Raw genomic sequence first — 11,709 nt, 5'->3', positions numbered from 1 at the left:
AGTACGAAAGCAGACAACCAGCCTAAGTCACTAGGAAGAACACCAAGTGCATCGCCGGCAACCATATATTCTGTACACAGCATTGAGCGGGCACCAAAGACGAGGCCGTGGAATGCAACATGCCGCCCAGGAAAAAGGCCCTGAAGCATGAAATTATTATGTGCCTTCTCCCGTCATTTCGGTTTCAAAATTCTTCCGTTGCAATCCCGCGTAACTGCCACGTCGACGATGACCCCTCGGTCGTTTGCCTGCAAAACCAAGTCGGGCTTGAGACGTACTCACTCAGGAGTTGTTAAGACATGCTCCTCTAGCACCATCGCTTCCGAGTTCTTTTCACGGAATATACTCGCGAGTTGTTGGGCGATGACATTGTGTCGTTCTTGGCGGACTAAGCTTACAGATTGACACTCCTGCAGTATACAACAAGCCGTTTCAGGGCTCTCTGAACAGCGGCGACAAAAGCGTGCGGCTGGATTGTTGGAATGTTCATTGAAGAGTCTTTGTCGCTGCCAAGTTGGTTCGCAAATTCAATGCCCTAATGCGACGGACTCTCAACAACTAGAACAAGTCGAACGCCTTGCGGAGGTAGAGACCAATGGCAAGGAATGGTTTAGTGGATTTCTTAGTATATCGCATAAGCGCCTTTAATATTAGTAAGTTAGAAGATATACTGCGGTCAGCGAAAAGCTTTACTGGTATTTAGGGAATCTTTTGTATTCAGCTAGACGGCTGAGTACCAAATGCGAAAAGAGTCGGAGAAGACCTAGAGATAGTGATGTGTCGGAAGTCCCCTGGCGCCTGGGGGCCAGGACACTTTGGAATGAGACGATCTTAGACGGTTTCTACTTAAGAGGAATGACACCGTACAACAACCAGTATTCATAGTTATTGCAGGAGTAGGCACGGAAATCTTTTTCAATTCCTTCATTGTGATACCATCAGGACCGGGTGCAGCCTTCTCATCTAAAGACCGTAATGCATGTTCGACCTCAGAGGCGGAAAATGCACTCTTATCTACCTCCAACTGAACAGAAGAAACAAGCGGAGTGTCAACAGGATGAGACATTCCACCAAACAAGAAAATATAAACCTCGTAGCGAGGTGGCGACGGTCAACCAGCGGGATCCCCACAAGAGTAGCTGATCTCCTAAGACATTGGGACCCAGGGCGCACAGTCTCTGATGTTCTCTATATAAATCAATCAATCAATCAATCAATCAGATTTATTTTCGCTCTAAAAAGTGTAGCATAAAAGCAGAGTCGGAGAAAAACCCGTTCATTTGCGGCTTGACAAGGTTCCGAACACCCATCAGCACTGGTCACAATGCGGTCACAGGAGCAAACGTACAATAAAACATTAAACCACATTTAAACATACGTAAGCATTTTGATATGACATTGAAATAAAGCACATTAGAAACAAAAGATTGTGCCGAGCACAGTTTAAATGAACAATTTCACAGTTTTCTTTCGGTTCAGTTTCATAATATTGACTTCTTTTGAATGACAATAATTTTGCATTGTAGGCAAAGCGTGCTCTAGTATTTCTTTCGCACTATACCTGCGTAAAAAGGAAACTTTCCACGGTGACCGTTGACGGAACGGGTATGTGTTTGTGGTAGGCGTTAGGTGAGCTATATTGAAAAACAACTCTAAGTTGCCTTTCATGGCGCTTTGGTAGTTCAATATGAATCTGTGAATATACATACCCTTCATTTTTATAATTCGATATTCCTAAAGATTGGAGCTGTGTGTTCTAGATAATGTACATTTTCAATATTGCGCACTGCCGTTTTTTTTTATTACAGTAAACTTGGGTATATTTATTTTATTAGTGTTTCCCCACACCAGCATGCAAAAGCTCAAGCTGGAGTTAAACGGAGCATGGTATATATACTTCTTAATTGGGGTTGGCAACAAATTGCGAATCCAGCTTATAATTCCAACAGTTCTGCTAAGTTTTGAGTGCAGTTTGTTCATTTGGTCGTTCCATGACATGTGCTGAGAAAAAATAACACCGAGCATTTTGATGGATTTTTAATTGACAAAGTATAAGGGCAAAGAAAAACCGTTTCCGGAACATGGATTGCAGTCCCCGGTGCACGAAAGACGACGCTTTTGTTTTTGATTCATTCAAAATAAGGCCATTATGTTCACTCCAAGCTTGCAGTTTAAAAGAGAACTGGCTTGCGTTCGCCAACAGAGTAGCTACATGCTTCCACTAAAAAATACCCAGCAGTCATCAGCAGACATTACAAAGTTACAGAAACAATTTTTTTTTCATTTATGTAAAACAGAAAAAGAGTTGGGCCTAGAATACTTCCTTGTGGGACTCCGCACAACGACTTAGCGACCTGTTACACATCAAAACAAGTGAAGGTCGTTTAGGTTTATTTTTTGAAGACCGCAAGTGAACTTCGTATTTACTGTAGATAGAACAGATATCAGAATAGTACATTGGACCCGTGGTAATTTCCAAAGACAAGACAGAATCCAAATTTGTATTGCGAATGAAGACCAACACATCTTCAGTGTCAAAATGTAGTGGAGAGACTCTAGGAGGAGTAAACGGATGCAAGAAAGGAGGATAAATATTATTGTCACAACAGAGTTGGAAGACATCTAGCTACCATTGAGTATGCCGAACCTGGCTAATCGCAGGTATGCACCAATTAGCGAAGTGTGCGTGTAATGTTTTGTTATTTCTACGGAAGGTACCTAACTTTAACTCCAGCTGTGCTAAAGCATATAATTTGGAAGCTACCTATCTACGGTGAGAGTAAACTGGTTGCGGTGCATTGTCAGACTCTTGAACCCGAGCCGGCGTAGTCTCATGATCAGAACGCGAGGAATCACTGCATCTCACATGGACTTGATGTCCGGGCAAGGTACATTGGTAACGAGTTGTACGCCCGGTTTTTTGGACGGGCTGAGGAGTTCTGAAAGGAAAATTAGCTTGCAGGGTAGGTACACGTGGACAAGAATTGGACTAGGTCAGCTCCAACCAGGCCATAGCTTCTAAGTAAGAATCAGACCATCTACCCCCAGCCGAAGCAACGTACCAGAAGCGGCACGCCTGACTAGAATACTGCCTTTACTAGGAGACTCTACCTGTTCGACTGTCCCACCCTCGCTGTCCTCTTGGATTGTATTTAAGGATGGACCGACCGAAATTCCTAGCCGAGGTGACCGAGTAATAGGTTTGGTGGACGCGTTTTTTATGAATTCTCCGAATTCCCAGCTGCTGCACCTTTGAGAGTATCAAACGCGGCCTCAGGATCTGGGCTTCCTCATGAAGGCCTCGTTACAACCAATCCCCTCTGAAGAGACGCGACCTCAAATGCTGGACCCTGAATAATCTCCTTACACCTGTAATAGTGAGCCCAAATCGGTTTAAGACTGTTCGGGCAAGGCCCAGGAGTCGATGACCCCATGCCTCAGCAATACTGAGGGCACCAACCGACAAGGGGCACGACGAAAAGAAAGCACAGGAGCCGAAGCCCCCTCCATCAGTAAAGCTAAGGGCGCCGCACAAGGCGACGAGGTTAGGTTAAGACTACTCGGGCGGAGCCTAGGAGCCGATGGCACACCTACCCCAGCAAGCTGGGACAAACTCTTGAGTAACGCCTGGGACGCGGTGAACCCAGCAAACCTAGAGCGTGAACAATGAAAATGAAGTCAATATGAAGTAGATTGATGAGATGTCCTAAGCTTAATACGAATGTGCTTAACACGTATGAACTCGAGTCGTACACGTGGGTTACAAGGGGAGCCGCACACTAGAGAGAAAACAGCAACCCTGGAGTGGAAATAGGGCAGGGAGCACTAAGTAGCTGTCGATAATCAAAGTCGGACCGTGAATTCTAAGAAGTTTCAGCAATTCGGGCACTGCCAAGGAGCCAATGGCACCCCTGCCCCAGTAAACTAGGGGCACCGCTTTAAGCCTACCTGGGCCGAGGGGAACCCAGGAACAAGAAAGAAGTCGCTTTTAAGTTTTACGTGAGCCGTGGAGAGCTCACAATTGTCGGCTCAAATATGCGTGAGCTCGATGTGGGCCTATCAATTTGGGCAGTGTACCCTATAAAGCCGTAGGCATTACATGACCATCAATTCCAAGAAGTTTCAGCGATTCGGGAAAAGCCCAGGAGCCAATGGCACCTAAGATATATACCAAGCTGGGGGCACTGCTTTATAAGAACCTGGGACGCGGTGAACGCCGGAATAAGAAAGAAGCCGTTTGGAGAAAGAAAGAGAAATATAAAACTTTATTTGTCATCTTTCTTGAGCGTAACCACATGAGAGGGGGGTTTCGGGTGGGTGCTACGTCAGACTGCGGCAAGGAGTCTATGGCCCCTGGCAGCGTCTTCCGCAAGCTTGATGACTGCGATTTGTACTTCTGGAATGCAGCTGAGCAGTGCGGCCTCCCACTGCTCATAATTACTGATGTGGAATCCGGGGTTGGTGGACATGTGTTTGACATGACAGGCCCAAACCACGTGGGTCAGTGAAGAAGCTGACAGTCTACACCACTTGCATGTATCCTGGTACCTTTATGGGTACTGTAGATGGAATAGGGCGGGGTGGGGGAAAGTGAATATCTGCACCGTATGCCAGGCCACTTCTTGTTGTCTTTTTAGGGATCTATGAGCTGCCTGAAGTTTATAACGACTCAGCCTATTGTGCTCTGCAATGTCCTGATATGTCCAGAGCCTATCCCTGTCCCAGTGTGAGACGGATCCTCTTCGAAATTGGGGTCAGCCTGGTTGCAGAATCCTCGGGCTGTCTCGTGGGCCATCTTAATTCACGGGAGCGACGAGTGCGCTGGTGTCCAAAGCAGACGTACTAACCTTGGTGTTTCCTAAACGCGCGTACATAGTATATGCGGCGCTTCCACAGAAACCCGATATAATGATGCTGGTCCGTGTACCCGTGATGGCGAGTGCGAAGGAAACTTCTCGTGTATCTGGGCGGGACATGTTGACTGAGCCCGAAAATACCGCATTACCTTGGTGGTCAACCACCACTGCCATTACCACGCTTCCGCCAGGGTAGCTCGCCGTGTCTACGTGGCAAACCTCTGCGTTAGAGTGGTAAAGCCGCTTTTAAATCCTCTTTCAGCCGCGGGAATCCCAAGATTATCAGTCAGGCCCGCTTAAGCCCTGCCTGGGATGCGGGATCCACAAGGTCGTAGGATGTGAGTATTAGATGCCCAAACCAAAAAAAGCTACACACTTCGAAGAAATTGTGGCAGCCGCACACTTAAAAGAAACGGAGGCAAATCAAGTAAGGTGGGGTCCTGGGCTCGGGGAGCACGGCTTTACCCGGCAACGTCAGTAGACGCAGTGACCTACGGGCTACCTATTCGCATTACGTTACCCTATCAGACGGCACCCTATCAGTGGTTAGGTGCGGAGACGAGAATCTGCCTCCTCGCTACCAACAGGTAGCCCCCAACAGGCTCAATTGTCCACTCGCGGAACAGGGGTTCGCTTGATGAAAGACAAAATCAGGAATCCATCGCCACTCTCAGAAGGCTTATAGGTCCTCAAGTAGCTCTATTGGCTGGAAAGAATTTCTCATCAAACGTAGAAATCGCCTCCAACCATTCCGGCCGCTTAGGCCTGCAGCGATATTTAGCTAGCGACCAATTCCTATCCCCAGGAGACACCACGATTTGGCGAGCGCTGCTTGATGAATCGCTCAGTCAAATGGGAACCACCGTCCCACGGTATGATACCTAAGATAGAGAGAAAGCTAGTGCAGATAAACTGTACCATATGATAGATAGAGTTTATCACCTTTTACACTCTACACTTAAATATTCTTCTTTGATCACCAGTACACTTGACCTAATTGGGTGCTTCCAGAAAGAATAACAAGGAAAAATAAATTCTTTCTGCGAAAATGACCCCGCATTCGTTTTGTCGCCCGTTTTCTGTCTAGCGCACTCTGCTGATCGCTCCTTTGAGGATTGTGTCTTGTGCAACTTGTTTTAGCACAAATTTCCTCTAATAAGTCTTTTTTGCTGAAAACACCCTGCGGCGTCCTTGGCGGGGGATAATTGAGCTGGTGGATCTGTTACCCGAACCATACATTCTCATAGGCGACCTGAATCATCATATCTCTCTTTGGGGATGCTCGCACGGATGCAAGAGATCGCCTCATTGACAAATTCTTGACATCGTCTGGAGCGTGTCTTTTCTACCAGAAAGAGCCCACATACTACATTATACGACACAACACGTATTCACACCTTCACTTGGAAATTGGGTCCGCAGTTCATTTTACTTGTCTTGAGGGGGGGCGTGTGCACGGACCCATAGTGTAGTGACCATTTTGCCACTTCTCTAACATATATAGGTTAAGGGCTGAGGAGTCCATTTTCCCAGAACAGATTTAATGAAGCAAGAGCAAACTGGAATACATTTAGAGATTCATCTAAACTACACGACTCATCAACCAGACACGTATAGGTTTAACAGGCAACCCAACTCTTCACGCGCACATCCATGACGCTGCCGAAGAGTTCATTCCCCGCGCATCTGCTGCCCTGCGCAACCAGCGCAGCCGTGGGGGAATGACGACTCTAGGCGGTAGCGAGAGGCCCAGAACAAGGCGTGTGGTATCATCCGTCGGTACCCCACGTCGGAAAACCTTTTATTGTTGAAAAAGGCAATTGGAAAGGCGATTGGAAAAAGGCGATTGGATAACCTTTGCGCCGTGAGCAAAACGAGAGCGTTGGTTCTCATTCAAAACATCCATAAACTCACACGCTGACACTCGCCAAGTCTGGACAGAAATACGCCAACCAAAAGGACTACAGACACACACCTTGCCCGTGGTTAGTACAACAGGGCACACACTGGGAGACCAGGCTAACACAATCACACAACACTTCCAACACGTGTCCAGATCAGCACACTACACTAACACTTTCATGAAACACAAACAATCCGCCGAAAAGAAGTCTACTTGATAACGAGAAGTCAACTGCTGCTTATAAGTTGGATGTTTCATTTCAGGAGCTGAGGGCCGTTCTGAACACTTGTAAACCCTCAGCCCCTGGCTCCGACAACTTCACATATGCAATGATATAGCACTTACACGCAGGCAGTCTTGTAACACTCCTACATCTAAACAATAAACTATGGTTTTCGGGGCAGCTTCCAAAGTCTTTGAGGAAAGCCATTGTAGTGACTTTCCTAAGAGAAGGGGAGGTACGCTCTAGGAGTCTGGCAGGCACGAACAAAACTATTTTGTTTGCCGTACCAGAAGCAATGTCTGACTGCTTGCAGTCGCTGTCACTAATCTGCTGGTTGCACATTTTCGGTGCATTCTGAAATCTCATGCCCTCGACCGACACAAAGGAAACAACAGTCCCCATGAAAAGAAGGCGTCGACACCTCATGTTGGGCTGCGGCGAAAAGTGGTAAAAACGTTCATGGGCTGTGTGCTGTGGGGCTGCAAGGTGTCGAACGTGAGGGCCGGTGCTGTCCATGTGCCATTGATCCCGAATTTCTACTTGCACTCGGAAAAACTCCAAGGTCTCCTTTACTCGCTCGGCCTCAACAGTCACATGATTAGCTTCCGATTCTTGGATGTGTTTCTGGTAAGGAAGAGCGATGTTTCGTGGAAACGCATTTAGTAGGACATGGTGGATTATCACAGCGTATCTGTCGAGCGCCACACCTAGGCCCTCGATTGCGTTTAAACGAAAGGCGATTTCGTCACGCGAGCTTTGCAGCCTCTCAGCGTCGCCAGAGTTTTTCACGGGAGCGTTGGCGAGGAGGCAATTGACCTTATCCGCCATCAATTAGTCTCTAGAACCAAAACAGTCTTTTAAGATCTTGACCGCAGCGTTATAGCCATCTTCCGCGAGCCTGATGTACTCAATGGGGGTCTTAAGCGTCCCGATCACGTACGAGCGTGGTACTTGAATTTGTCCATTTTCGTGAAATATTAGTTTGTGTGGATGGTGGCATCAAATTGTTCCCAGAATACCAGCCAGTGGCGACGGTCCCCGGAGAATGGCACGCCCCGCAGCTTGGGCATGGTGAAGCGGGGAACTGGCACGTAAGGATGAGCTGTGGTTTCGCTCACCCTCCGTCCTTGGCTATATTCAGCAGTAGCGGAGCTCGAGGGACCAACGACAGCAGCAGGCTACTTCCGGGTGGTTTCAACACTGTCCGAATTTCGCAAATGCTGTCATCGTAGTCCTATGCTGCGGCGTAACCGTCTGGAAGTCCTCGTCCGGGAGTTAAGCCTGTATCTTGCCATCCAGGGCACGCAGCTCTGTCCTCTTGTCGGTAAGGAGAGTGACGGAGCCATGAATTAGGTGCTCAGGGGCAGCGGGATCCTCGAGTAAAGCGTTAAGCGCGGCGAATATTTTTGAGATGGTGGCGCGCAGGCACCCCTGAAGCCGGCGTTCGCGCATATTAGAGAAGGAACCGGGAGCCTGGCTGGGTTTTCGGCACCAGCATAAGGCGGGTAAAGCAGGGTACGCGGGACCCAGACGTCAGGTTTTAGTGGTCGTCTTAGAAGAAACTGTGAGCGAGGCAGTAGGCGCACCATCGTATTCCTGAAACTCCGCTGTCACCACGTGCCTGCTCCCATTTCCATTTTTTTAAACACAATTTCTTTAATATAAAACTAGACTTGGTCTCCTAGCTCTGGCCGCGACCGGCCGCAATACAAACTTCCCGCCCCTGTGAAGTTAAAATATTTAATTCTCGTTGCTTTAAATCCTAAATAAACGCAGCTTTCTGAGTGATGGTAAAAATTTAAACACGTAACATTCAATAAAAGCAGCAGAGCAAAAGGTACCAGAGAATTTTTTTTTCTCCTAGAGTAGCTTACAACAACTTAAAGGATGAGAAAACAAGCATCACTTGCTACGTGCCCTTTCATTTTTTTGTTAGAGCATTGAAAGTCGGTCATTCCTTCTTCAGCCGATTCCTGCATTTGGTAAGGAGTATGTGAAAGCTAAATACTGTCGTTACAGGGGAGACGTTTTATTTTATGTGTTTACAGGTGGCACAGCACATGCCACTGAAAAATAAATAAAATAAAGCTAAAATTAGTTTATGGTAATCGAGCAGCAGAGTAGAAGAAGCAAACTAGTTCAAGGATACCGATGCAACACAAAAACTGACTCAACCATAAGTGACGCAAAAAGCAAAGAAACGTCTATGGTGCAATCCACAAGGACAAAAACAATACAAAGCAAGTAAGTGTGCAAAAATGATTTCTACATTGCATATCAAGAAACGCATGATAAAAAAACAACAAAATGTCGAAATATTGGAAAAGTTAAACGGCGGCATTGCAACGGATATTACTAGATACAATAAAATCAAATGTAAAAATTGAAGAACTACACGGATGCAGATCAGTAGTCGCATTTTGAAAGAAAGACACGAATAAAGTATTCGCATCGACAAAAATAGATACTGTCAAAGAACCAATAGAGGGATGGAAGGAGAAAACAAAGGTATAATAAACACCTCGTTTTCTTAAAGGATGAAAAAGGGAAGGGAAGAAACTTCGAATAACAAGAAATATTGAATGAGCTTAGGTGAACTGTCTAGTCTCATTCAGTATTCTTGGTTTCAAAGACTGTCAACCATTGCTTTAAAAGCAGGCCAAGTTGCAATATAAACACAGCAAATATACTTCTACGAAACTCACCGATAATAACTTTAAAGTCGAATTAAATTCATTGCAACATGTATATCAAAACAAAGTTTTTTTCACATTTTCATACCGGTCTTAACTCAAGGCCTTGATCAAGAGCCATACACATACACACTGCCATCAGCAAACGATTGCGTTAAACCTCACGATTGTTTAAAATGGCTTTATGAGCATACAGGGATTGTATGTTTAGTGTCGTACAGTAAAAAGTATAATGACACGAAAAACGCCACACATAGCATAAGTGCGTTTCGTGCTGAAGTTTACCAACTGGTGGATGTTACTTTCCAAAATTGCTAATGGCCAGTACAGTATACGTACAAATTGGGATATTATGTGTTTCGAAGGTAATACTTAGCAGAAACCATATGCATAACTTTAAAATGAACAGCTCAGTGCGTATATATTCACCTTTGAGACTTGTGCAACTGCTATTGTAGAAGAAGATCCTTTGGGATTCCGAGACCTCTGTGCAGCATGCTTTAACTGATAGAAAACGCTGTGAGAGATAAAGCTTTGCTTGGGATGGATACCGTACAAACCTGAACGTAGGAGGTTATCTTGAATTCCTTATATCTAAACGATTTAAAAACAATAACCTTTCATAGGCTTGTGTAGTGAATCACAAACCATTCAGACGTTTTTGAGTGCATTGAAGTTCTGTATCCTGAAGACTGCTTACCTGAGTGTCTTATCTTGTTCCAGGAACGAATCAAGATTATTGATTGGTCAGTTACTACAGCAGCACAAATGGGCTTGTAATATATTCTATGGAACCCAAAGCATGAAAAAGCAATTTTTTATACATTGCGACATTATTTTTAGACGGCAGGATTTCTGATATTGTATTTTAACAAATTTATTTCGCGAAATTTAAACCCTAAGTTCAAGATGCTGAACAAATCTAGTTGTTTCCCTAGCAGCAGATTTCGAATAATAAAATGTCTTTCCTCCTCAATACAGGGTGTAGCTTGCGTTAGCTCTCTTACCAAGTATAAATCAACGTCAGGATTATTTTCTTTTTATATGAATGCATTCCCAAATACAAGTAAACTGCTTTGACTTTGTAGAAACTACAAAACAGAGGAACTGTGCTAATATTTTCGACAGAACGTTGACACATTTGAACTGCATTACAAGATATTTGCTTCTTAACCTATATTTGCTTGTGGGCGTCGAATATGGGCTTGTGGGCGTAGGAATGCCTAACTTTTCTTCCGTTGCGGATGCTGTGGTTCCTGACTAAGTAAAGCTGCAGTCTATTAGAATGAATTTGTTTTTCTTAGATAAAAATGCTGCGGGCGGAACAAAGACAGAGTGAAGGAACACAACGATGTCCTCTGGTATCAAGAAAAAGAGCACTATGGCGAAGAAATTTGCTTATAGCTGCGAAGGACTACTTGGCAACGGTTTGCAAATAAAATAAATTTTTCCTTTATGTTATTGGCGTCACCATGAGTAGCCTAAAGAAAGTACACTACGTTAGAGCAATAAAGCCATGGTTACTCACAGAGGTTTAATTAATATAGAAAAATGCCCGCTTTCATTTTGTGTTTGCTTCTTGGTAAGTTCCAAAAACCAATTAAAATATACGCAGCCTGTCTATAGTACGTGCCATGCCAGATGCATATTTTACGAAAGAGTTTTGTTCCTAATTTTTCTGAAGATCAATGATAAATATTTATGTCGGCCCAGATATTTTACCAAGTGAACTCCGAACAATTAAGGAGAAAAAATTGCGAAATGACCAAAATAATTTTCTCAGCATCCATACAGGACAGTGCATTAACTAGTCATGGATAATTTGCGAAAGAAGTCTATTTTTAAAGTCTGCAAAAAATTGTAGCGTAGACTATTACATACCGATCTTTACTGCATGAGTATGCTGTAAACAGTAAAATTGGCCCTGTCCAAGTTCTGTGGAAGTAACTTAAGGAATTGAACACCTTGCTTCCTAACCACCTTGGTTTTGCACGAAAATGATCTGTGTCACCCAGCAAGATTGACAGTACTCCT

At 44.9% G+C, this 11,709-nt stretch overlaps 1 long non-coding RNA gene across 1 annotated transcript; it reads left to right on the top strand.

Moving 5' to 3' along the window:
- The first annotated feature begins 472 nt into the window (after positions 1 to 472).
- On the top strand, positions 473 to 11,131 carry LOC144141253 (uncharacterized). The gene is made up of 2 exons (XR_013316499.1): positions 473 to 9,226; positions 10,980 to 11,131. It is a non-coding gene; the product is annotated as an uncharacterized LOC144141253 (long non-coding RNA).
- The last annotated feature ends 578 nt before the right edge of the window (positions 11,132 to 11,709 follow it).

This window comes from Haemaphysalis longicornis, unplaced genomic scaffold, assembly GCF_048455015.1.
Source record: "Haemaphysalis longicornis isolate Haplotype H1 unplaced genomic scaffold, Haemaphysalis longicornis Haplotype H1 scaffold_6, whole genome shotgun sequence".
Taxonomy (NCBI): domain Eukaryota; kingdom Metazoa; phylum Arthropoda; class Arachnida; order Ixodida; family Ixodidae; genus Haemaphysalis; species Haemaphysalis longicornis.
Note: the sequence above shows the minus strand (reverse complement) of the source record. Positions and strands in the feature narration are given on the sequence as shown.